Source organism: Perognathus longimembris, chromosome 1 (assembly GCF_023159225.1).
Source record: "Perognathus longimembris pacificus isolate PPM17 chromosome 1, ASM2315922v1, whole genome shotgun sequence".
In the NCBI taxonomy this organism is placed as follows: domain Eukaryota; kingdom Metazoa; phylum Chordata; class Mammalia; order Rodentia; family Heteromyidae; genus Perognathus; species Perognathus longimembris.
In genome coordinates, this window is record NC_063161.1 from 153,612,553 (window position 1) to 153,639,594 (window position 27,042).

Sequence of the window (27,042 nt, forward strand, 5' to 3'; positions counted from 1 at the left end):
TGAGAGATTGTGTTTTGAAGTCTCAGTTTCCCCATGTCTTAAAATGGACTGTAGTGGCTTCCCTGAGGGAGGCCTAGGTGCTAGCATGCACCTAGCCTGCACTGAAGGGGTACTGGGAAGGTTGTTGTCTTCTGCCTTTCTTCCCTTCAAGAAGATTATGGCTGACGCCCCATCACCACAGACAGGTTAAAACAGATAAGCAGAACAAACTTTATGGGGCACATAAATCTTCAGAGTGAGGACCCAAAGACAGGGTACAATGTCTATTCCATGCTGACGCTGGATGAAGCACAGATAGCTGTGTAGAAATGTGACTGGACAAAGGAGTATGTGATCTAGCCAGGCACGGCGATGCATGCTTGTAATCCTGGCATTGTGGAAGGTGAGGCAAGAAATTCTTGGCATGGATGACTTAGCAAGATCCTGACTCAACCAAAAACAAAAAATAGTGAAAACTAAAATGAAGAAGGTGTGATCTAATAATAGACAGTTTATTATGTAACTGTACCCCCCCCTTTACACAACACCTTGTGTAAAATTTAATTTAAAAAAATAATAGACAGAGTGAGAAATCCAGTCAGGCTTGTCTGTCCAGATTCTTCTAGGACTTTCTGTGCAGTGTCCCTTCCTCTTGGGTCAGGAACAAATGCCTCTGAAATAAGGGTCTGGTGACTTTCTACTATCACCAAGGTCATATCAGAGAATACAAATGGCCAGTTCCTGCTCAGAAAGGCAGGGCCACTCAGAGTGGTATTTTTAGGCTTATGTCTGGCTTTGGCGGGAAAGGGTTCTGGTTTCTGTGTTCTGTCTTGGGGAAGAGCAGCAATTCAGGTTTCTCTGCTGTGCCTGGCGGGAGAACGAGGACCAGAGATAGGAGGGAAGTTGTTCAGAGACACATTGATTCTAAAACTTCTAAGGATGTCATTTCCTGGGCCCCAACAAAGGCAAAATTGAATCTGACAGCTCTGAGCCCAGGATGGGCCCTTTACAGAGCCTGGAGGTGTGTGTGGGGAGGGGGGGTAATATTTGTGGTGGGGCTAGAGCTGGTGTGCACTGCTGGCAAGAGCTGGTTAAGGTTAACTGTAAGGGCTGCTTGTGGGGCTGGGTGTGGAATCCAATGGCAAGCCACTGTGTAACATGTGCAAGGCCCTGGGTTCAAGCCTCAGGCTCCAGAGAAAGGAGAGAGAGAGAGAGAGAGAGAGAGAGAGAGAGAGAGAGAGAGAGAGAGAGAGAGAGAGAGAGAACAAAAAAATATTTGGCAATTGTAAAGGGCAGCTTGAAACCAGTCACAGAGGGAGAATTTGCACCCTAGGATCCACATGTGCTACAAATAAGGGATTTGAAAACGAATAGTCAAAGCCTAGGAATGGAATTGGCCAGCCATGGGAAGTGAGATCCTCAGGCTTCTTTTATAAAGGCAGCTTGGGCCAGCGGAGTCGCCTAGGACTTTAGCTGTTCAGCCCCTGGGCAAGTTTCAGCCCTTCCGGAGCTCAGGAGAGGAAACAGAGGCAGATATCCAGCTCTGTGGGTCTCTGTCCAGGCTGGTAACACAGGCACCCACCCCCTGGGCACTTGAGCCCATGGTGAATGGGAAACAGAAAGTTCTAGGCCGTGTGTTCCATAAACCTTGGTGTTCAATTCATTTTCAGCCACACACACAAGGCTTGGTATAGCTGCGATTCTGAAAATTGATACCCCAAAGTGAGGGCATCAGGAGCCAAGCTCCTCCCCGCCCCTCTCCTGCCCTCCTGGCTCCTTCCTGCTTTGCTCCCCACCCCACCCCTGCTCCCCAAGCAAGCCAGGAAAAGTGGAATTCCTCCTCCCCAAGGTGGATCATAGCAGCAGATGTGTATTCTAAAACCCTTCTCGTGACTCTGTCTTGGAGCTAGCTGTCTGTTAGGAAATGACCTGCCCTGCCTTGTCTGATAGAAGACCATAAAAATCCGCACTGCGGAGGCTCCTGCCCACACTCAGGAAGAAGGAATGAGAAGAATCCAAGCAGGCAGGCCGGGCTGTTTCTTTATCACTCCTGGAGTGTAGCATTTCGGCCAGCCCCAGTTCTCCCCGGCTGTCTGTGCTCCATCAAACAAAAGCCTCAAGCCGTTTACCCTAGGTCTCGGGATCTTCTATCTGAAGGCTCCTATGAGCAAACAAATATGCTGTACTTGTCTCTTACTAACCCATGTGTTCTCTGTTTTGGGGGTGCTATTGTAACCGTTTAGGGTGGGTGAGAAGGGACCATATCTTTCCCCTCAATGTCTGCGCACACTTGATTGGAATAGGGGAGAAGAATGTCTTCTTCACCCCGGACTCCTGATGGTGCTTAGAGGAAATGACTAGTTCAAGGCCACACCACTGGGAGGTGGCGGCCAGGCTTTGAACCCCCGCTCCAATGGGCTCCAAGGCTAGGTTTCTGCCAAGGCCTCTTGGCTAGGGCCCAGTTCCGGAAAGCTCCCAGCACCCGGGTTGTGGTATTTGGCACCAGGCTTCAGGCAGAATGTAGTGGGGGGGGGGGAGGGTTAAGGGGTGTCAAACTGCTGCTTGCCCCAGAGTCCCTGAGCAGCTGGGCCCAGAGCCAGAGCTCACGGGGCCCCCAAGGCCCTGACTTACCGGCATCACACTTCCAAGAGACCTGAGGCAACTCTGCTGACTCTCCACCTCCGCTGCCCACACCCACCCGCCTCCAGGCTCCAGCTCGTCCTCCCTCCTCATCCCACCCAAGGTAGCCCCAAAAAAATCACGCTCGTTCTTGACAAGACCAGAGCACAGCTGAGAAACCCACAACCAATGTCCCCTCTCCCTTCAGCCTTATGTTTGGACATGATGGACTGATAATTCCACTGCTCTATATGTGTGTGTGTGTGTGTGTGTACATGCACATGTGTGTGCCAATACTAGGACTTGAACTCAGGGCTTGGGTACTGTCCTGAGCTTTTCCACTCAAGGTTACGATTTTACCACTTGAGCTGCAACTCCACTTCTGGCTTTTTGCTGGTTGATTAGAAATAAGAGTCTCATGGATTTTCCTATCTGAGCTGGCTTTGAACCAGATTTGAACTCAGATTTCAGCCTCCTGAGTAGCTAGGGTTACAGGCATGAGCCATCAGTATCTGACAGATGTATTTGCTCTTAAGGCCAGGGACCCTGGCTTCCATCTTCTCTGGAAGCTTCCAGCCCTCTGGCCACACAAGGAGACCTTGGGTTCCCAGGGGGTGAGAATCACCCCAGACACATGCTGCAGGAGTTGCAGAATGGCCATTGCCTAAAGCCAAGAGGATGCTGGGTGCCTGGGAAGAACTTGGATGCAAGTGAGACCTGGCTGAATGGGTCTCTTCATGCCCCACCCCACTATGCAGAGCAAGGAAGAACACAGAGCCTGACCCCCCTCCCATGCCCCGATATGAAACCGACTCCAGGCAAATCAGTATACTTCGCCCAAAGCCAGTTTTCTCATCTGTGAACTTCCTTATCAGGGTCCCAGTGCCCACATCACGGGGCTGCTGTGTGGGCTACAGGACTGTAGAACTCAGGGCTGGTCTGAGATGGTCCTTTTGTTCATTTGTTTATTCACCTGACGAGTTGACTGCTTTGTTTGACATCAAGTTCAGAGTGGCCATATAATAATGTATTGTCTAACCCAGGAACTATAGGAGGGGTGCTGTGCTGAGTTGTTTGGGGACATCAGGCATAAGCAAGCCTGGCCTGGGCATGCAGGCACCTCTGGTCACACTGAGTCTAGGCATTTCCAAGCAGATACAGGGGGCCAAGGTAAATTTATCACCACCTCCAGCCCCAGGGTAGGGAGACACCAAGTGTGAGCAACCTATGTTAGACTCCTAGACAGACGTGAATTTACTAACTAGCAATCTGCTCCCAAGCTAGGACTACGGCTTTCACTTGGTAGTCGTGGACTACTGGCCACCCCAACCTCTTCCATTCCAAGCATAATCACAAATGCGTTTAGATGACACATTACACTTCACACAATAATCACTTATATTATTACATGAACAAATCTCCTGATATATACTTACACCTATAACACATAGGACATATACAACTACAATGTATATATATTATATATATCACGTGTATGACATATATGTAGCATTTATGTACATAGGTACATAACCCAGGTATTCATCCATATGTTATCTAATGGCTATGATATAGTAAAGAAGCTTCAGGGCTCAGAGGGCTTGTTTTGAAGCAGACATGGACACAAAGCAAAGCCTCTGCAGGAGACCAGGTAAGCTTTTTGAACCACAGGTCATAGACAGGGGAAACTGCCCTTCAGGCGGAGCCTGGGGACAGGGAGAAGGCATTCACCAGGGAAGTTTTCCTGGCTGGGGCTTATGATCAGTGACTGGGTGAGGGGTCAGTGTGGCTGCCAGGCCCCCATTTGTGACCAGGCGAGGGGGTCAGTGAGCCTGCGATACTCCCATCTTAAGGTACTCCTTCTTTTATAGCCCCAGGTGAGGGGTTTGCCTCTGGCCTGATCTATAAGCTGTTTCAGCCTTAGCTTTCTGGTGTAGTTTTTATATCCTTTGGCTTAATTTGATAAGTTCATAGGCGAATTTTACGGAAACGAGTGTTACATCACTGTTGTAATTACTTTCAACATGCCATGTGAAACCGTAGCTTCTTTTGTTGATGATCCTCTTGTATCCCCTTCCTGTGGTTGTCCTCGTGCTATCACTGTATCTCATCTGAGTACCCTGGATACTGTATATACTGGTATTAGAACTAGGGGAGTGGAAGGGAATATCAAAATCGAGAGACAAAGGATAAAAAGACAAACGACTCCAAAAGCAATACTTGTAAAACCATTTGGTGTAAACCAACTGAACAACTCATGGGGGGAGAGGGAAAGAGGGAGGGGGAGGGAGGGAGGAGGTAACAAATAGTACAAGAAATGTACACATGGCCTTACATAGGAAACTGTAACCCCTCTGTACATCACTTTGACAATAAATAAGTAATTATTTTTTTAAGTTCATAGGCGATACTATTTTATTTTCATCAACATGTTATTTGTCTGTCTGGGTCTCATAGTTTAGGCTGAATAGATGATGGTGGTTTACTTACACAAACAACATCGAGTCATCCCAGCGCAGAGTTTACACTCAAAATGGGAGCAACCTGAAGCTGGATGCTGGTGGCTCGTGCCTGTAATCCCAGCTAGTCAGGAGGCTGAGATACAAGGATCAAGGTTCAAAGCCAGTTGGAGTAGGAAAGTCCCTGAGATTCTTATCTCCAACGAACCAGCAAAGAGCCAGAAGTGGAGCTATAGCTCCAATGGTAGAACATTAATCTTGAGTGAAAAAGCTCAGGGACAGTGTCTGGGCCCTGAGTTCAAGCCCCAAGACCATTTATTACACACTAACAAGGACTCAAGAGCTAGTGGAGAAGACAGGATGAAATAGTTACTTATCAATCCCTTTCACAGGACCAGCAAAGCACGAACCGCTTACAAAACACCTCCTGGGGGCCGGGAAGAGGCATAGTGTCTGGCACGTATTGCGATCTTCTCAGAGCCTCCCTCGGCTTGCCTCAATTTCCTTACCCTGGAGCCTGGCGCTGGGTTCTTCCCTAAGCACGGATGAACACTCCAATCCCACAAGTGAGGCAATGGCTCCCCTTTTACAGCTACGGAAACGGAAGCCCAGCACGGGGAAGTGATTGCTTGAACTTGACTATGATGAAAAGGCTGACTGAGTCTTCAGGTCTCAGAGCTGACATCTGGCCTCTCTCCGCGACCCTACCAGATGCCTGGAGCTGAAATGCAAAACATATTAGCCTCAAGGCCAACTCTAAGAAATGACTGTGGGAACCCATGGAGAGTTTCCTTCTCTTTGCCTTTCCAATGTGTTTTTCTTTTTCTTTTTCTTCTCCCCCAAACCAGATCACAAATACTTGAGGGCAGGGGTCATGGCCGAAATGTCTGTTATCTCCTACAGAACATAGACCAGTATACAGAGCAGCATCTTGCTCAATGTAGATGAAATGTAAACATGTTGGAATACTATGAAGTCATGAAAAGGAAGTAGGTCTGGATAGAGAGATAGGAGTTGATCCCCAAGGAGTGAAGAAAATGCAAAACGTAAAATACAATAGTGTACCTCTATTACCAAGTATTTTTCAGGGTACAGTACGCTAACAGGGAATCCCAGAAAGCCAAGGTCAACCTTGCAAGTGAGATCCTGGCTAGGGTCCAGCGGGCAACTGGAGGTTCCAGCTGTTTCTTCAGCCAGTGGGGTCGGCTGTTTCTGCTCCAGAGCCGCATGACCCACGGAGCTTTTGGGCTGGATTAATATGTACAGCCAGAAGAAGGAAAAAGAGAAAGGAAGGGAAAAGAAACAACCAACCCTTTGGGGTCAGAGGCATGGCTCCATTGGTAGAGTGCCAGCCAATGAGCAAAATGGTGGCCGGTACTAAGTTCAAGTCCCAGTTTCGGGCCTAAAACAACAACAACAAAAAAAAAACAATGTAAATCCAGGCCTATCAGATGAAAGGCCTCTGTTATGTACTTGTACAATGACACCCCCAGTGCAGTGGCCTTTGCAAACAACCAAGTGGCCCTAAAGCACTTTCAAAGTGACAGGGGAGTACTGTGAATAATCACACCTGGGTGACAAGAGCCATACTCCTAGTCAGACATGGCGCTGTCCACCTACCTACAGGAGGCTGAGGAAGGAAGATCACTTGAGTGCAGGAGTTTTGAGGACAGCCTGTGCAACATAGTGAGATTGCCATTGTAAAAAGTTGATTATTAATTAATTAATCAAAATCCGATCACCAGGTGCCCCCCCCCCGAGAGATGTGATGTGATTTGAGCCTCAGTTTATCTGAAGATCATAAATGCTGACCCTTACCTAAATTAGGGAGGTACACAGTGGGCCCACGGTTTCTCTTCCCCCTGGGCAAAGAAGTAATGAAACAACATAAACCGAATCCTGAAACTCCCTGGATGTGGCTGAGCCTTTCTCCCAGACCACAGCCACAACTGTGGGTGGGAGTCCTGCACGGCGCGCGGGGTGGGGCCCGTCTACTGTAGGGACTTTGCAAAGTGCCTCTTTGTGGTGATTCATTTGGGGACTCGATTAAAAACTCCTTTGAGCTAAAAACAAAAGTGAAATGGGGCTCCAGTGCGTTGGCCCTTCTCTTTCCACCCCAACCCTGCCCCGTGAGAGTGCTGCAGGGAATTTGAGGGTTTCTGGGCAGACTGATTCTGTTTCCCGCCCCCGCCCTCCAGCATGTCACCAGGGCCTGGCACCATCTGCACGGGCCCAGGCCCGAGGGAAGGAAGTAGGGGTGGAGAAGGAAGAAGGGGAGCCAAGTGGGGTTGGGGGGTCACTTCTCCCACACCACCCCCTCCAGTTCTGTATTCTCCTGACTCCAGAAGCCTAAAGTAAACCCTCACACTCCTCTCTTTCCTGAATGATTGCCCAAGGGGCATGTAAGGGACAGGGCAGCTACAGACATCAGCTTGCCTGAGGCTCGATTGACCTCTGTGGATGATCACTGGCTGTGTGGCCTGGGACATGCTGTCGGACCTGAGTCTCAAATTCCTAACTGGAAACAAGGACATTTACAAATACTTGTAATGGGTGCTGGGTGCTCATACCTGTAATCCTATTGACTCAGGAGGCTGAGACCTACATGGAGGCTGGACCTACAGTTTGAAACCAGTTTGAGACTCCATCTCCAAAAGAACCAGCAAAAAGGGAGTCTGGTGTTAGGTGCTAGTGGCTCATGCCTGTAATCCTATTTAATGAGGAGGCTGAGATCTGAGGATCACTGTTTGAAGACAGCAGGGACAGGAAAGTCTATGAGACTCTTATCTCCAATAAACTACTGAAGAAAAGCTAGAAGAGGAGCTGTGGCTCAAGCGATAGAGTGCTAGCCATGAGCAAAACAGTTGAGGGACAGTGAGTACCCAGGCCCTGAGTTCAAGCCCCAGAACTGGCACAACAAAAAGGGCTAGGCCAGAGACAGAGCTGAAGTGGGATAATGCCACCTGAACTTGAACAAGTTTAAGGCCCTGAGTTCAAACCCTGCTACCAGCAAAAAAAAACCAAACAAAACCCAAGTAATTATTACAGAAGTTAGTGAGGCTGGAAACAGGTCTTGGAAACTGGAACGTCCTTTGTAGAAGTAGGGGGCCCTAGTCCCCCCCCTTCCAAGAGTCTGATGCCGCCTCTGGGCTGCTCTGCCATGTAGCAGGATGGTTCTTAGAACATGGAACCTGCTTAGCACACTCAAGGTGTACTGAAACCTCAATTCCCTCACCAGACTGGCCTTCTCTCCCTCTGTGCTGTTTGATTTTCTCCACCAAACTCACACACTGTCCCCTCCCCTTCTGCCCCACCCCTGTACTGAGGTTTGAACCCCCTTTTTGCTTCCCTCCACAGCCCCCCTCGCCTGGCCCCTAGATAAAGGTCATGCTTTGGGCTGAGGGCTGGCCTTCAAACCATGATCCTCCCAATCTCCACCTCCCAGATTAGCTGGGATTACAGGTGTGAGCTAGTGGATCTATGGTAATGTATGTCTACCGTGTGAGGTAAGGGGATCGCAGATCCTCAACGGAATGAGCAAACAATTCCCAGGGTGAGCCATATTCCCCCCCCCCCCCCCCCCCCCGCCTGCCCTGTAGGTTCTGGCTTCTGCATTTCCGTCCTTTGGGACCAGCTGCTTCCTGCTCCATACACCAGTAGCCCAGAGTATTCCATTCCCCAGGCCAAGACCAGGCTGCCCAGTGGACCATGCTTGGGGGTGGGGTGGATCTGCAGCCTAGGTTTTGGCTCCACCATGCACACCACTTGGGTGACCTTGACCCGAAGGATGCGCTGCTTTTGAAAGCCTCATGAATCCCGTGTGTGTGTGGAATGGGCACAGGGTAGCGTGCTGCTGCCTTTATCAGAGGCCTCCGCGGTGGGATGGGCACACCTCCCCCGGGTGGGCCTCCCTGTTCCGGATCACAGTGTGCTGAGGCGCCTCGTTCGGTGGGCATCCTCCAGGTGTCCGGCCCAGCCCCGGGGGCCACCCTGGCGGCTGGCCGGGGTCAGCAACCTTGGTTCAAGCCAGACTTGGGGCACATCCCTAGCCTAGGGCCCAATGCGCAGGAGAAGCCTCGGGCGAGGAACCAGGGCTGACCCAGCTAGTGGGCCCCTCTTGGGGAGCCCGTGGGGGGGGGGGTCGCTGGAGGAAGGGTTGCTGGGAACTGGGGGCAGGGAGCAGGGCCTGGGCCACCTGGTGAACGTCTGGGCCTCAGTCTCCCCACCTCTGAAATGGGGAGCGCGGTGGGAGGGTCCCTGCTGGAGCAGACACTCGCGGTGCCCCGGGTCCGGCGTGGACGAGCTCAGTCCCACCCCTCCCCAACCCCCCCCACCCCCCCTCACCCCAGCCTGCGTGGCGGGCGCGCGCACGAGCGAGGAGCGAGCGCAGGGGGCGGCGCGGGCCCGCGCGGGGAGGGGCAGGCGGGCGCGGGCGCGCGGGAGGCGGCGGCGGCGGCGGCGGCGGCGGCGGCGGAGCCTGGCGGACCGAGCGAGTGGCCGCGGCGCCGCCAAGTCGTGTGGGACCCGCGCTCGGGCCGGACCCCCGCTGCCCGCGCGCGCCGTCCTCCGCCGGCAGCCGAGCCGGTGAGTGGCCTGGGGCCGGGGCTCCGGGGCCGGGAGCGGGGGGGGGGGGGTGGGGGGGGTTGTCGGCGCGGGCCGCATCGGCCCGGGTAGGGACGCGGGGTGGACGCGGGGCCGCCAGCTCCGCCTCGGGCCGGCGTGGGCGTGTGCGCGTGTCCGGGAGGCCGGGGAGCGCGCGCGGCCGGTGCGTGCGTGGACGCGCGGGGCCGAGGGGCCCGCACCCCCCGCCCCACCTCCCCCCCCCCGCCCCCGAGGCCGAGTTGTCCCGCGGTGGCGGCGGTGGCCGCTCGCCCGGGGCCGCGCGTGCAACACCAGAGGGGCCGGCGGGGTCGCTTGGCGTGGATTCGCGCCTGGGAGACCGACACGGTTCCCGTGTGTCCGTTTATGGAGACTTTACGTTGGGCCAACGGGTGTGTGTGTGTGTGTCAAGCGCTGGCCCAGTGTGGGTCTCAGGGAGTTTGTGTGTGCCCACGTGTCTGAGTGTGCCCACGTGGGAACCGTGAAAGCAGACGTGTGCCAGTGCGTGTGCAGCCCGCGCACGAGGGCGTGAGAGGGCATCCATTACTGAGGTGAACCCCCCCCTGCCCACCAGGCCAGTGTGTACCACTACATTGCAGGGCACTGACCCTAGTGGGGGGGGGGGGGGGCAATGGAGGGCCTGCATGCCTGGTGAGGGTCGCAGCTGGGTCTGGCACGGGTGGAATCGTTGGCGCTCAGATCTTGGCATGCAAGCTGGATGGGGGCTGTGCTGGGTGGGCATCTCCTCTGGGCACTGGAGGACTTGTGTTCACTTTTCCCACATGCCCTCTGGGTTCCCTGGCTTTGTTCTTGGATCTCTCTACCCAGGCCAGACATTGATGCTATCCACAGACTTGGGGGCTCAGACCCAAGGGTTCCCCACCACCACTATGTAAGTAAGCATGGGGGGAGGGGGGCTTCCTCTGTCCTGCTAAGCAGACAACCTTGACCTGGTTTATTTGTACCCATGCCTGGGGTCCAGTGTGAGCACAGCAAACCTGAGAGTGACACATGCTATCCCGAGTTCTGTGCTGGCTGTTTTGACAGACAGGGTGTGTGTGTGTGTGTGTGTGTGTGTGTGCGTGTTAGGAATGTTCACAATCTTTGCAGTTAAAAGTCGTGATGGCTTTAAGGCAAACTTTAGAAACTTGAGAGCTCCATGGTTCTTGTGGACTTTGAAAATTCAACTTGCCTTTCTGAGGGAGGGGGGTAGGGGTGGGCCGGGAAAGTCTCTCTGGAGTTTGGTGTGTGCAGACGCATTCAAAACCTGGTCACTAATGGCAGAAACATTTTTTTTATTATTATTGAAAGGGGCAGGAAGCTCTCCATTTGAAGAGCTCACTAGTGAACTTTGGACATCCAAAACAAAGATGACCCACATTCTTTTTCTTTTCTGTCCCTAAAAATGAAGAGAAAGAAGAAAGTAAATATCCTTCTGGATTTGCTGGAACTCTTAGCCCTCCCCTCCTCCTTCAGGCTCAGGCCCCTCTTAGATCCCCCACCCCCAAATAAAATATGCCTGTGGGGAGCCCAGAGTGAGTCACTCCCTGGCAGAGAGCCCCACAGCAAACATTTGGGAAGGTTCTTGCCTAACTTCCCAGAAGAAAAGGCTCAGGATTTAAAATGGTCCCTGTGGTTCTTCAGCCTCTGCGTCCCGTCTGCTTCGGAAATGACTAAAAAAGTAATTTCTGTTTCCACAGAAATCAAGTCTCACACTTAAGTAATAGCCAGGTTGGTCTGGATTTAGAGCTGTTCAGGTTTCCAGAAATGGAGTTTCTGGCTTTACCAGGTAGCGTTTCTGATGAGCTTGAGCAAGGAAGGGGGAGGAGAGGGGAGGAGACTCATTTATGGGGTCTTGGGGTAACCCTCCCAGTGGCTTGCTACCTCAAAAAGTGGCCTTTAATCAGATGTAGAAGGAAATTGTGGCCCAGAGAGGTCAATCAAGCCTGCATCCTGGGGCAACGGGGAGGAGATAGCCACCAAATCCTGGGTCACTTGCCTTCCTTTGCAGCCCTTCCTCTTTCCATTGTCCCAGGATGTGACATCTGATTTTCTAAGGTGTGCAGACTTGGTCCTGGAGACTTCAACACACATGGAGGTGATTTATTCTCACCATGAGATAGGAGTTATCTCCATTTTGCAGATGAGAAACTGAGTCACCGAGCAGCACTAGACTAACGGTGCCTGTTTATTGAGCATATACCATGTGGCACTAGTGGTGCTAAAAATGGATTATTTTACTGCTTCTACTCACCGGCACTCTGATATGAAACTGGAGAATGGAGAGATTGCATCATTAGCAGTAACTCCAGGATTTGAACCCAGGTTTGCCTGAGCAAAGAGCCTGGAATCCTCCCACTGACAGGTGAACCAACTAAACTAAGCAAGATGGCAGAGTTAGGATTTGAACCCATATCTGATCCAGGGTTGAAGTTCTTATCTTTGAACCACCTCAGGCTCCTTTCTCTGCTTTCCTCTACTGGTGTGCAGAGTCAAGTGACTGATGACAGGCTAAGTTCCTGCAGGACAGGCTGGGCTCCAGCCTTGTAGGAGGGGTCTTCCTGAAGCCCCCTGGCCTTCCTTGTCCAGTCCTGCACCTCTGGTACCACTTACCCATGCCCAGGGCCAGACCCACCAGAGAGAAAAGGCTGTAGTTCATAACTTGTCTCTCCTCTTCAAAGACCAAGGATCGATTTCATGAGAAAAGCAGCAAAACGATTGTGAAAAGCAGAGAGTCCTGTTTTCTTCCTCTTCTGGGAGTCAGACCAAGCCAGGGAGGTGGAGGGTGGAGGACATTGGTGAATCATCTGAGATTAGATACAGGTTGGAGCCTCTAGGCCAACCTGTGGGGGTAAAACCACTGGACTCTATCCCACGAAGAACCCCGGATGCCAGTGCTGGGGGTGCAGTTGATGCCCGGGCCTTACCCTCTGTTCTGAGTATCTGGCAACATGATCATTTCTACGAAGGCTTCTTGCCACCTGTCATTTCAGTCCAAGGCCTGTCCCTTTCCCACTTACTTCCCTTGTGATCACGCTTTCTGCGCCCCTGTGCTGGCAGGGAGCGTTGTGTGTGGACCTGCGCGGGCTGGGCTGGGCCCCTGTGGGTGTCCTCTGGTCTTGAAAGGCGGTATCTCTCTCTCCCTCCCAAGGACGTTGTGCAAATTGATGAACATTTGCAAATTGCTCCAAGATGCGTTAATTTAAGGTGTGAAATAATAGATCTTCTACGAAGGCTCAGCCATATTTCTGGCATTGATGGATTTCTCTCCCGTCTGGCTTGTGATTTGAAGAGGTAAAAATAGGCCTTGTTTTCTACATTTTTATCTTTTATTTTTCTTTCTTCCTTACTTTTCTTTTTTGCTGACATCATTTTTAGGAAACAAAACGTATGTGCTGCGGAAGTTTCTTTAGGCCATCACCTGGGAACTTGGAGCTCTGGGGAGCAGGGGGCTCTTGGAGCCGGGAGGCTGTCTGGGGGTGTCTGAGAGTGGGCAGTGGGTGGGCCAGACCAGCAGCTGACCACTGAGGCCTTGGCAGCCTTGGTGTTTGTTCATCTTTTCATGTCTGATGTCTGTGTAATGGTAAAGTAACTTTGGGAAAATGTTAGTTGAAGGAAAAAAACAACAACAAAAAAAAACAGACCAGTCACTTCTCCGATTCCTCTGTTGAGCTGGGTGGACACACAGCTCCATGTTTTAGCCAAGCCTGAAGTAACCAATAGCCTTTTCAGACCCCATGTCTACACGGAGGAGACATGGGAGCACGTCAGCTGGTGCCGTCATTTCCTGTGTCAGAGTGTGATCTAGAGTCTTGACACCTGTCTTTCTAACAGGACTTGCTTCTGTGAGAACACCCACATACACAGGCTGTACGCTCCACTCTGGTTCTGGGTTTTTCCACAGGTAACTTTGAGGGTGGTCTGATGGAAAAGATGCCAGTCTTGTAGCCAGGCTTCTTGGCATTACTCAGTAGGGTCACAGCAGTCCCTAAACCTGCTGGCTACTACCCCTGGACCTGCGCTTTGAAACTGGGCACATGAATGGCGGGGGTGGGTGGGTGGTCAGAGTTGAAGGTAGGGCTGAAATGCGTGAATACAGTGGCCTTGACCCAGCCGCTGCTGTTCTTTCTTTCTTTCTCTGTTCTTCCTTTCTCTTAGACATCTGCGGTGATGGTGACATGGAAAATAAAAAGGGGGCTTTGTGTAGGAATTCCACAGAGTGTGAAGGAATTCTGACAGGGGAAGGGGGCGGGAAGTTGCCTGCAGAGCTTGCATTTCTCCCAAATGTTTAACCCTCAGTCTTCAGAATCAGGCGCTCAGAGCTTTGTTCCGTGGGACTCCATGTCCTGCTGTAGTAGCGGCTGCTGGAATTCATCCTGCAGGTGGTGGGCAGAGTTGGAATTCGCTCACTACTCCTTTGTCCAGTGTCTTGCCTCTCCCCTTTGTCCTCAAACCCCTTGGAACTGAGGGCCTCTGGGAAGAAACCTTCAGCGGGAGGCAGGTGCTTTACCGGTGACCTTCAACTCCGCTCAGCCCAGGCTGGAGCAGGGAATTCAGGGGCCTTACTACCTAGAAATGAACATCAACTAAAAATGGAGGTCACTTTATGGGGGACGCTGGGGATCAAAGGGCTCTTGCCATCTCCCCCAGGTGCCCCTTTCACAGAAGAGAAACGAAAACCTGAGAGGACAAGACACTCAGGACCACGTGAAGAACTTGAGCTTTGGCATTAGTGTAGTGATGCCTGAGTCCCAGTCAGACCTCCCCACTCGTGAGCAAGTCGTTTCTTGCTCTGAGCCTCAGCTTCCCCACCTGGGACACTAGCATATTCTTGTAAGGTTTGAGGGAAGGAGCCCAAAGATGCTCCTGAAATCTCAGGGGACCCTCCCCAGGGCCAAAGGGGGGGGGCACTGGCTCTGCTAGGAACATCCTTGGTGCCGGCATTGAGGACTAAGCAAGGCCAGTGGGGGTCCCAGAGCTCCCCCTCTAGATGCCTCCCAGGCACCCTTCTGTGACTAGGAACCCCCCAAATAGAAGGGAAAGCAACAACGGCAGTTTGAAAGGAGGTAGGACCGAAGTGCCCTCTGGCATCTCGGGGAAGGGTTTGGAAGTGAACATTTGCTGATCCCGGCCAGGACTGCGAGGTCCTGGTTTTCATGTAGCGCTGGACGTCTCAGGAGGTCGGAGCGTGTCAGCCACAGTGTGCTGCGAAGTGAGGCAGATGTTTTGTTAATTATTTACACAGCATGGCCGGCTCTGCACTGACAGGAACGGCTGTCGTGGACTCTCCCTCTCTACCGTCCTCGTGGAGGATCACACAGCGAGGCCTGAGGAGTCCATGGGTGTTTGTGCCAGCCCCTTCACCCTTTGGGGCACCCTTGGCCCTAGCCATGCCTTAGGGAGAGGAGCGGTCCTTGTCTTCGGGAATGGAGGTAGCTTCTGACCGCACTGGCCTGGCTCCCCCTGCTTGAGCCCCCCCCCCACGTCCAGTGAGGACCCAGCAGTGGTGTGGACACTCAGTCCTGCTGGTCATCGTGTGCTAGCCTCGCCGCCCAGCCTCCGCTGGCTTATCTGGAAAATGAGCTTTGACTATCAGACCCCTCGCTTCTTGAGTCTCCTGTGGGGTGATCTGCTCCCCCCCTCCCCCACAGGGCCTCTCAGGAGAGGACCGGGCGGGAGGGGCAGCCTCACCTATTTACACAGGAGGATTGCTCAGGAGTCAGCTTAAGAAAAGCCGCTTACAGGAAATGTCCAGGCTGAAGAAACCCCGGGGGGGGGGGGCGAGCAGAGGGAGGGGGTCAGACAGAAAGCAGACTGTGGTCACCAGGCTCCAGAAGGGGGAGTGGAGGCCCAAATGCTTAGGCTCGGGGGTTCTTCTTGGGGTGATAGGTAATGTGCCCCAACCATGGGACTTCAAAAATTGGATGCAAGGGGTGTGTGTGGTTCAGTGGCAAAGCCCTTGCTAGCATGTGTGAGGCCCTGAGCTCAGTCCCCGGCACTGAAGAAAAAAAAGTTCAATTTAGGTTGCTTTGCTCCCCCTTTACAGATGTGGCCCAGAGAGAGGGCTGACCCAGTGGGTCTGTGACTGCACCGTGTGTCAGCCCCTGGACTCTCCCACCTCTCCGGTTGAGATGGCAGTGTCCTCTGTCGTGAAGTGGCTTAGTGGACTCTCTTGACCTGAGATGCCCGCATTGGCCACGATGCTGGCCATCCTCCCTCTGTGCGTTCCAGAAGCCATCTTGGTGGTCTGGATCCGGCAGGTGCTGGGGGGGGGGGGGGGAGGACATAGCGGCCCTCGCCCAGCCCTGCCCTGCGTCCTCACCCCCTGGCAGGGATAGAAGCTTTCTTTCCACCCCTTCATGAGTGTTGGGGGCTCTACAGGGGGTGTCTTTGGGACTCACTCTGTGGAGAAGTAGAGGGAGTCATGAAATTCTGCAGGGGCTCAGAACGAGAGGTGAGGGGCAGGGGTCTTGAGGGTATCCTGGCTCTGGGTGGGGTCCACAACCCTTGCAGACCCAGGGCAGTGTGTCAGGCCAGGAGCTTCCTCCTCTCCGTGGCCTTTGATCCTTTCCGTGGATCCTCTGTGCCAGGCCCGTGCTGTGCTATGGCCTCGTCCAACTCTTTTCCATCCATGAATTCACATTATTCACCCAACAATTCTATGGCCTGGGCATCATCAGTACACCCAGTTTACAGATGAGGAAACCGAGGCTGGCTGCCTGGCTCATGTTACTGTTACCGTGAGTGCAGTATGGAGACCCCCTGGGGGCCCCTTTGCAGAGTCAAAGTGTCCAGTGTCATGGGTAGAAGAGGCAGGCCTGGGACCTCCCAGGTGCCTGGAGGGAGCAGCGTGTGCCAAGGCCCTGTGCTGCTGTGCTGTCAGCTTCCAGACCAGAACACAGGCTCCATAGGCTGAGACTTGTCCTGTGGCCGTACCATATCGCTGGCACTCTGCACAGCACCTGGCCCCTAGTAGGAGCTCAGTTAATCATCTGGAACTCTCTGAGCACCAACATGTCGACATGATGCTCAAAATCTTCCGATTTTATAGCATTTCAGATGTTCACATTAGGGATGTTCAGCTAGTAAAGTGTGTATACATATTCGCAAATCTCAGGGACTCCAAATGAGCACACCTGGTCTCAGATAAGGGAGATCTTCAACTTGTGGATGGAGCCTAAGTGTGGAAGGGCTGACAACCCCAGAGTTATGGGGGCTCCTTCCTGTACCCCTTCTTTGCAGAGATGACTCTTGATGTCTGTGTAGAAGGGTTTGGGGGAGTTGGAGCAGGTGGGTACTTTCTTAAAGCTGCATTTTTTTTTCTTAATGGGAATTGAACCTAGGGCCCCCCTCCCCCTCCCCCTAGTGATGCACTTTCTATGTAGCACACAGCGTGGCTTAGAGAGCAGATCCTTTGTGAGGTTGCTTCAGGAAGGGACTCACCCCTCCGGAGCCACACAGAGCACAGATGCTGCCGTTCAGCACTGGAGCAGGAGTACCCCCAGTTCTACCCCGGCCTAGAAAGCAGGAACCTGCTGTTGTAAGAGGAAGTAGGTTCCTTGCTGGTATGGCCTGGAGGGCCTGGGGCAGGGTGGACGTCCAGCGGGCGAGATCTTTGGTGAGAAGCAGTAGGTGGAGATAGGACCTCCTCCGCCTCCCCAGCGCTTTAGTGGGTCAGTGAGTCCAGCCAAGACTCAGTTACCCAGGCCCTCAAGTGTGTACTGGCCAGGCCTAGCTCAGAGGCCATTTCCTTTGTTTGGCTCCTCTAGGAGCTTGAGTGGCCTTTTGTGTTTGTGTTCAATGCCAGTCTCCCCCCCCCCACCCCCCGGCCCCAGAGGAAACGAGGACTGGATTTTTGTCTGTGCTGAGGCTGGGAACAGGAGTGGGGACAGCTGGTTTGGGAGCCTGCCTGGTGGGGACAGAACAGCACTTGTGGTTTCTCTGAGGAAGGATGGACAGTGGGTTCTGTGCCACCCTTGGGCTGGGCAACTAGGATTGCCAACATGACTGAAACTCGTGTCCAAGATCACAGAGCTATTCTGCAAGGGGCTGCTGAGCCCACTGTGGGCCTAGGCCCATGGTGGCCACCAGAGGCCAGGATGGGGTGGGGGAGGGACATGGGATCAAAGGACGTCCCTGCCCTCCTGTGCTGGGAAACACATGAAGAAAATACCTGTCATCCAAGCTAGCAACTGTTCTTTGCACAGTCCTCCGCCGATCATCTGTGGGTTAAACCCAGAGAGAGTGCTCCCCAGTGGCTAGCGGGCAGTGGTCTGGGAAAGCGCTTTGGGGTACTCCGTTTGGGGACAGGAGAGGTTTTTGGGGGATGCAGTTTGGCTGTTGAGATGTGAGAAGTTTAGATGCTCAGATTGTTTATGGGATGGCATCTTTGAAATTCCACACGCTGCAAATTCTAGGACATATGGTCACTGGGATGTGCTAATGTTAGCCGTGGAGATATTTAATTACAGAAAAGCCCTTTTCCCACCCACTACAGGTTACTAGAGAGCCTGCATTTCTCAGGAGAAGGGTCGTGTACAGTGTAATGCCGACCAGCTGATAGCAAGTCATTATCCCACATTAATTGATCAACGAATTAAGTTTTTTTTAAATCTGGCCACAATTTTACCTCACAAATTCCTTTGATGATCATATATCCAGCAGTGCCCACCAGGCCCCAGTCATGCCCAGCCTGGAGCTGGGCCTAGCGGATGGACTCAAACAGGATTCACTTGCTATCAAATCCCTGCTTTGTGCCAGCCACACACACAATGATACCCTGGGCTAACAGGAAATCCAGTCATTTCCTGCTGGATATTTGCTGCATGCCTACTATGTGTAGGCCTGTGGAGACAGATTGGAAAATGGCAGGGCCTGCGGTAGCTTGATGGGTTCTTTTCTTGCTAGTCCTCTCCTGGCTATGATAAATCCAGTCAGCTGCTGTTCACAGGCCACGTGATAGCATCCCCGGAATGATCCAGAAACAATCCAGATGCCCCAGGAACCGATGTGAGAACAAGGCATCCCCCTTCACACATCGCATCTCAGTTCAGCGTCTTGCCACCACCCAGCATTTTTGAGACAGAATGTGAGATCTCGTGGTTGGCTAAATACATAAATATTTTATGTCTCGATATTCTGAAAGCGAAGCCCAAATGCACAGAACTGCAGCACATCAGTGCTATAGATCATATGTTATAATAATCTGATGACATGTTGTTTAAATATTTATGGGCTGATGCGCTGTAACAATGCAGGGAGAGGGGCGTCTGGGAGCAGAGAAACTCAGTGCTGGGAAAGAAGGAAGGAAGGAAGGAGCGCTTCCTCGCCATCCTGAGATGTGGCAGGTGATGCCGGGGATTCTCATGTGATGTTTCGGGGTTCAGGGCCATAGCTGACAATTACTGAATACTTTCTGTAAGCCCTACCCTTCACTAACATCATTTCATCGATGCCCGCCCCCCAAGAGGGTGGGACTCTTAGGAATGCTGAGTTAAAGGCACGAAGCTGAGGCCCAGAGCTAACCCATGACCTGCCTACAGCTGGGGAGGGACCAAGGATCCAGCCCCAGCTGAACTGACTCTGGGTCCTAAGCCCCCCTCCCCCCTTTTTGTGTGTGTGCACCATTCCCAGAAGTACTACTTTTTTGTGTGGAATGGACAGAGCAAACTCTAATTCCATCTCAATTTAATATATTGTCCTCAAGATGGAGGACATATCAGATATGAAACTGATAACAACGAATACTATACTTGATCTTAGCCAAATGGACTAAGAAGTGATTTTTTTTTTGTTGTGGTGGTGGTGGTTAGTTGGTTTTAGGGTTTGAACTCAGCACCCCATGCTTGCTAGGCAAGTCCCTTACTGCTGAGCTATGCCTCCATTCCTTTTGGTTGGTACTATGGCTTGAAGTCTGGGCTTCATACTTGCCTGGCTTACTTGTCCTGGTAAGGGCTGGCATCCCATCCCTTAAGCCACTTCTCCAGTCTAGTGGATTCTTTTTTTGCCAAGGCTAACTTTGAAACTCAATTCTCCAGGTCTCAGTCTCCTGAATAGTTAGGATTATAGGCATGAGCCACTGGTACCCAGCTACACTGATTATTTTTGAGATAGGGTCACATTTCATGTCTAGGAATGTGTCTGGACCATGATCTGTTTACTTTTGGCTTCCTATCCTGGCTGGGATGGCCAACATGCACCATTACACCCAGCTACGTCCATTGAGATGGAGTCCCATGGGCCTCCCTCACCAGGCTGACCTGGCACTATGATCTCCCTGATCTTAGCTTCCTGTATAACTAGGCATGTGCCACCACTCCCAGCTATGGTTGGAAGGGAGGGTCTCTGAAGTTTTTCAATCTGGGTAACCTCTGACTGCAGTGTTCCCGATTGGAGCTTTCCAACTAGCTAGAATGTCAGGAATGAGCCACTAGTGCCAGCCTCTCGGGCCCTTAATTGCTATGTCATTTTGCTCTGTGGGTGACAGGTCGCAGCTGGGCTCCCCTTGCTCCCGACCCACTGGACTTTGGACATCACAAGAAGGGACAGCGAGGTCTGTAAAGTGTCGGTGAGGAACGGAAGCCACATGGAGTGACCATAGACTGGGAGGTGGTCATTCTCCATAGTGTGTGTGAGGCAGCAGGGCGGGAGGGGGGGGGGTGTGTGTGGAGGAGCCACTGCGGCCTGCTGTCCAGATGCCGCACACACAGTAGGTGCTCGGGAAATATTGGTTCCCACCTCTCCACCTTTCTTTCTATTACAGTTCTTCAGTCACCGAGGGAACTCTCTAGAAACTCTGCCACAGTGAGGGTCCTGTGCCCCTCCCCAGCTTTGCTCCATCTTACCTCTCCCTGCAGCGGTCTGAGAAACAGGGTAGGAGCTGGAGATGATGTCAGGAGTCCCCCCCACCCCCTTCACCAGGACCACTCCTGTTCATCTCCTGGGGATGACTGCCGTGCCCCTGCCTTTGGGATCCAGCTGATCCCCCGAGGCCAGTGAGCTCCCTTTGTCCTGTTTCTGTAACACCAGGCATCCTGGACTCAAGGACACGGGGCCTGTGGAACAGCAATCAACAGCCAACCATAGAAGTTCAACAAATATTACCCCCGCACCCGGGTGGGACTCCGTGCCTAGGAGCCTCTCAGATGGGGACAGTTTCACACCCAGTGGTGTCTTCCTACTTCTGCAGAAACATAGGCCAGTCCTTATCTCCCCAGAGCCAGGGGCAGGGGGTGGGGTGGGTGGAGTGTCAGAGAATCAGGTAAATGCAAAGTGGAGTCAGCCATGTAATTTGTGGGGCCCAGAATCAAATAAAAATGCAGGTTCTCTTGCTCAGAAAACTGGCAATCCCTCTTACCATCTGTCATGGTGGTTCTTTCATGCCATGCTCCTTGGTACAGGGGCACTCAGGATGACACGCTGGCACAGGGCCCTGAGTCCCATCCTGTCACTCACTGTGGGGCTTCACCTGACCCCAACCCTCCCACACCAGCACCTGAGTTGCAGGTGGCAGAGGTTGTTGGGGACACCACCTGAGCTAAGGCTCTAGACATCATGCTGTGCCATGTTCCCAGCAGACTTTACTCAAAAACCCATTCAAAGGTAACACAAGGACTGTCAGCACAGCACACCCTGGGCCTGCAACTGTGCTGATCCCTGGAGAGCTGAGGCCAGCCCTAAAGGGCGAGGCCACTCCCAGCCATGTGTGCGTGTCCAGCCGAGCAGGGCTCCAGCTCAGTTCCATACACGGGTTGGGGCAGATCTTGCTGGGAGGGAAGTTCTGCTGTTCAGCAGGCCACTGGCGCAGGGGCAACCCCGTCAGTTCAGCTGTACATTTCCCTTCCTACCCAGGGCCTCTGGTGCCAAAGACACACCACGGACTCAGCCTGCCTCACCGTGGCTGGGTACTTTTGCACTGGAAAGCCCCCAGACTTCCTGCCCGAGGCTTGCGGAGGGTCAGACATCAGATGAGCAGGAGGCAGCTCCTCTGCTTGCTTGGGAAGAACCCCAAGCAGGTGCTGCCCCGGAAATCAGAGAGGGCAGGGAGCTCGGATTCCACCAGCCACCCACACCAGTGCCAGCCCTGAGATCAGGACGGGATAGGCAGCCATCCACACTAGATGCGTGGCCATGAACGCATGATGAGAGAGTTCAGAGAGAGAAGTAAAGCTTACTTACACGTCTTGCGCACCAGCGGCCCGGCTTTGTGGTGATCCTCACCACTGTGGGCTGGCTCTGTCTTTCAGATGAGGATAAGAAGGGCTCAGAGAAGAAAGCCCTGGTCCCAAGCTATAAGCCACACAATTGATAAGTCGATTTGAACCCAAGTCCACTGACTGAAAGGCTCTCTGCAAGGCCTGGCAGGATGTTTTGAGGGGTGTGTGTGTGTGTGTGTGTGTGTGTGTGTGTGTGTGTGTGTGTGTGTGTTGGGGGCAGATGTTATGGATGAGTCACCTCTACCTTTTGCTGGCCGTGTCTCCTGAGCTCTCCGGGGGACCCGCATTTTGTAGAAGGAGGAGACACTGACGTCAGTGCGTGTCTCTGGGCAAGTCTGTAAGTGTGTGTCAGTGAGCATGGCTCTGGGTTCCGCAGCAGGCATGGAACAGGCACGTAGCAGCGGTGGTGCTGCGCTGACCGGTGACACCGTGAGGACGTGAGGAGCGAGGACGCGAGCTTGGTGGCCTCTGGGGAACCCAGGAGCCCTCCTGCGCTGGAACGTGTGGGGAGTCACTCACCCAGGGCCGCGCTCACCTCCTCCCTCCCGATGAGTCATCAGTTATCTGATGAACCACTCAGTGTCCAAAGACACCTGGGACAAAGTCTCTGTCCTCACCCACCTGGCCTGCTGGCTCATAAACAAGGGTGAGTCTGGCCACTGTGCGGAGCACTGGGCAAGCGTCTGCCGGGAGGAGAAGGCTGCATCTGTAGGGACCTGGGGATGGGCCAGCCTGTGTCCCCTGCTGCCTGTGGGCCAGGTTCCATCTCTTTCTTCCCCAAAAGGACAGTGGCTGAGGGTGTAATATCTGGCCCCAGGGGTGCTAAGGGCTCTTGGTGGCTTTGCTTTCCCAGGGTGTCTTCAAGGAAATGGTTTCTCTACTTGTCACACTCAGCTACGATTCACAGTTGCTTAGCTAATGGCCTCTGCTCCCGTAGCCATCCTTGGCGTTGCTGGCCCCGGCACAGTGATGCCGAGTCCCTTTTGTGGCCTCGTGGGGCAAGTCTCTTAGTTCTGTTTTGCAGGTGACTTAAAAGGTTGAGTTGGTTGTCCAGTCCGTGGCACATAGTAGGGCCACTGCTAAGTCAGGATTTGAACCCAAGCCTTTGGTCTCAGAGTACACAGTCACAGCACAGAGATGCTGGCACCTGCTGGAGTCAGCCCCGGGGGTTCTGAACTCTGGGTCCACTCACATCTGTCCCATAGACCATGATGCCTCTGTATACCAACCTCAGCTTCACTTCAGTTTCCATTTGGACAAACTAAGGCCTAGAGGAGCATTCCAAGGCTTGACCCCAAGCGGGGGAAAGGAGGGGCTGTGAGCCTTTTTGCTCACTGCACAGTAAAAAACACCTGGGGAGGGCCACTGACCCCCCCTGGGCCAGGCAGGGGAGATGACAGCTTGGAGGTGTGGTGGGGGTCTGTGATGGGGGGCTGTCTGCGAAGGTCCTAGGCTTTTATGACACCTGGAACCGACAAGCGTTTTAAAAGCAAATGTCTCCATAGCTGTCCCGCCCCTCTGTGGGCAGACAGTCCCTGAACAGCCAGGAGCAGCCACACTCCACTCGAGATGTGGCTGGCAGGTGGACGTTTAGGCCCATTTATTTAAAGGGGGGTGGGGTGGGGGAGGCAGAGGACCCCGGCTCTGAACGCCTGGCCGCCTCACTGCCATGCAGGAGCTGAGTCTTCGGGGCCTTCCTCCCATTTACCGGCTTTTGTTGTTGGATATTTGTAAAACGAGGCTTCTGCTAGCAAAAGCAGGTTTTAGCAAGTGCCGTGGCTCTTTCAAGACCTAATAAGGCCCCAAAGGAGGGAGCGCTCGGCAACTCTCTCCTCCCCCCCGGGGCCTCGCTCCGTCTTGCCTCCGACACTCTGGGCACAGGGTACCATTCGTCTCACTTCCCATTAATGGAATTACCGCCATCACTTCTGCAGGACAAGATGGGTCCTTTGGAACCGCCTTGGGGACCGAGGCAGGATTGGCTGCCAAGCAGTTTTGCTTAGGGGGGGCGGGAGGGAAGGAAGATATGAGAGCTTGCGAACGAGAGAAAACTCTGACAAATGGTTAGTTGGTTGTTGGGGTGGTAAAGATTCTAGGCTGCTCAGGAAAGCGCCTGTCCAATCCCTGCCTGACCTCAACTTTATGAGGGGGGGACCATACCCAGGACTTACGTCTTGGGCCTCTCAGCCCTGGAGGGGGAAGAAGGGGTTCAGTGTGGATGGGGTGCTTGTCTATGCCCTGCACTGAGCCGGCTGCTTTGGGTGTATCTTAGGGAGGGGGGATTCCTAGGCTCCTTTTCAAATGCAGCAGCAGAGACTCAGACTGCCCAGAAACTTGATTCCAGTCATACAGCTCACAAACGGTGGCCCTGGGGTGTGAGCTCTGACCTATCCACTTTCCTAGGGGAGTAGGAGTACCCCTTCTGGGGCTTCCCGGAAACAGCAGAGCCAGGCATCCCATTCCTTTCACCCACCCAGCCTGTCTCACCCTAGGGCTGCTATTCCACATGCAAGGGAGCTGACACCCAGAGTCTCTTTAAAGTTGCTAGATGAAGATGCCAGCCTGGGACATTCCATCTGCAGACCTGCCAGAATTTCTGGGGCCTGGGACCCAGAGAATGAAGGCAGGGCAGTGGGGGGCCTTGCTTGCATCCTGCATGCCCATTTGCAAGGGAGGGGGCAGTGCTTTTCATCTCCAGTCCAGCGCTGATAGATTGGACATGGCTGCTCTGCTCCTACAAATGTGGCTGAGATACAGGCGCACAGGCCTGGGTCAAAGCCCAGGACACTCCTGGGGGCAAACAGGTCACCTGATGCACAGAATCAGGCCTCGTGACAGAAGTGCTGTAGCTCATGCACTGTGCCTACCATGGGGATTCTGTAGAGCGGGGAGAGCTGGGCCCCGTCCTGTGGTGATAGGCATTTGGGGCAGAGCGGGTTTGTACAGCTGGAGGTGTGAGGGAAGAAGGGAAGAGGTGCTGGACAGGGGCTGGTGCGCAGAGGACAGGGCTGGGGTAGGGTGGGTGGCTTGAGGTGGGTGGAGCGGGATGGGTAGCCTGAGCAGATGTTCCCACCTGGAGAGACCTGTGCAAGGCCATGGGCTAGAATGCTCCGTGGCTTTAATGCTTAGGTTTGGGGGAGTCTTTCCCCATGGGTGGTCGGGGTGTGTGTGTCATGGGGCCCGGGTCCTGCTGGTCAAGAAGGGCACGATGCTCTTTGCTTTATGATTCTTTTGGTCCGTGGCAAGACCAGCCAAAGCCACAGGAGAACCTAAGAGAGAGGCGAGGCTAAGAAAAGCCGTGAGTGGACTAAAGGGGTAGGGTGCCTGCCTAGAGCACATTGCAAGGGCCCGAGTGCAAACCTCACCACTGCCAAAAGCCATCGGAGGAAACATGGTAGAGCAGTAATGGATTTGGGCTGCTGAGTATCTAGCGACCCAGCCTGGGCAGTGGGCTTCCTTCGGGTCCCTAGAGTGTGTCCAGGCACCCAGTGTGCCCTGCACAAATGCTGGGTCTCCTGATAGCATGCTACTGCTAATATGTAAGCGTTAGCCCCCTTCAACCACAAGAACTCCTACTGCTATCACTGTTCCATCCGTTCCCACACTGGTATTGGTTTACATGTGCTAGTTGTCATCCCCCAGTCCTTCTCTGGTGTGTGTGCCAGACCTGGGACTTGAACTCAGGGCCTCACACTCTTGCTCGGCTTTTTTGTTTGAGGCTGGTACTCTTACCGCTTGAACGACACCTCTACTTGCAGTATTTTGCTGATTAATTGAAACTAAGCTGGTGTCTCTTGGATTTGTCTGCTTGGGCTGGCTTCAGTCCTCCATCTTCAGATCTCGGCCTCCTGAGTAGCTAGGATTGTAGTATTGAGCCCCTGAGCCCCATTTTCAAAGTGTACCCACAACTCAGAGATCTCATAACAGGGACCCAACCTACACTGTCTCCTCCTGAAACTCTGAGCTAGCACCCTGTGGGATCGACCAGTGGCAATTAGCAAACCAGGTGGGGCAAGAGGCCGCCACGGGAGGCGGAACCCATGGCTGCAGGACAAGGACGGCGCCCCATGGAACCATCTGGCAGGTGACAGAACCCCCGGGCATCGGCCCCCTGGTCCTCAGGTGCTCAGCGCAAGCGGCCATGTTGTCTGGAAGCCTTGAGTGTCACTAAGGGTCAGCTGGTGGTGGGACGGGGGGTTAGGAAAGTGCTTCTGGAGGCCATGTGGGAAGTGGAGGGGAGAGACTCTGGTGTGAACGCCGCAGCCGCTCAGCCCCCAGCTGAAACTGTGCCATGCCTGACTCCCCCCCCCCCCCCGTCCGCCCCACCCAAGGAGCTGCCAGCCCCCCTCTCCTGGTGTCGGGTGGGAGGCCCCTCACCTCCACACTTGCAGCCTTTCTCACAGCTTTCCTGTGAAAAACAAGGCCAACGCCTACCAGCGTGCTGGGGACAATGTGAGAATAAATGATAAAATATGTAAAGCTCACAGGGAAGGGGAAAAAAAGTGCCACGGATGTGTTATTTTCCCTAAATCCGGATTTCTGAGTGTCATCCCCCCCCCCTCCTCCCCATCAGAGATGCTGTTTTGATTCCTGGGGATGAGAGAAGCCAGAGTTAATGGGAGCGCGTCAGCCGAGGCCCAGCCGCGCCGTGCCGGCTGCCTGCTGCGAGTACCAGGCGGTGGCATTAATCCACAAGAGCCGTGGGCCTGGCTCGCCTCCCCGGGGAGCCTGCTGTGTGGTCACAGTGCCTGAGTCCCGGTCTTCCCAGGCTTATCTCCTGCCTTGGTCCGGAGAGCTCAGGGGTGATGCTCAGAGCCGCTTGTCCCTTGTGTGCTGGAGTGGGCTGGACTGATGGGCCCCCATGGCCGGGCTAACAGGAGACAGGGGTACCCAGCAGCAGCAGGGGCTCACAAGGTCATATTAGAGAGAAGGGCAGAGTGGGTACTCTCCTCTGTCAACAGTGTTGCTGGTGGGAAGATGGGTGGCTGAATGAGGCTCGGGAGACCCGTACCCTTCTCTGTGGGCTAGCCTGGGGCATGATGTTTTTGAAGACTAGACCACCCGCTTTGGTGGGCTAGCCTGGGACCAAAGTCAAGCTTTCCTGCTAAGAAAGAGCAAGGTGTTTTCTGGGATCAAGCAGTACCGGGACTCTCCCTCTGTGGCCCTTAGGA

General features: G+C 53.6%; 1 protein-coding gene, 1 long non-coding RNA gene and 1 pseudogene across 5 annotated transcripts in view; 1 reads left to right on the plus strand and 2 right to left on the minus strand.

The window, feature by feature from the left end:
* The first annotated feature begins 9,512 nt into the window (after window positions 1-9,512).
* The window catches only part of Nek6 (NIMA related kinase 6), a 67,209-nt gene continuing 49,679 nt past the window's right edge, over window positions 9,513-27,042 (plus strand). For 2 of the 4 annotated variants that reach the window (XM_048342324.1, XM_048342332.1), the window contains exons 1-2: window positions 9,543-9,641; window positions 12,808-12,950. The gene's annotated coding sequence lies outside the window, so the exon portion shown is untranslated. Of the gene's footprint in view, window positions 9,642-12,807; window positions 12,951-27,042 lie in introns of all 4 variants that reach the window. The other 2 variants (XM_048342338.1, XM_048342348.1) reach the window with 1 other exon arrangement.
* Window positions 17,607-25,567, minus strand: LOC125348814. The gene is made up of 3 exons (XR_007210412.1): window positions 25,120-25,567; window positions 23,134-23,139; window positions 17,607-17,621 (listed from the first exon to the last, which is right to left on the minus strand). It is a non-coding gene; the product is annotated as an uncharacterized LOC125348814 (long non-coding RNA).
* On the minus strand, window positions 19,270-19,439 carry LOC125341865 (annotated as a pseudogene).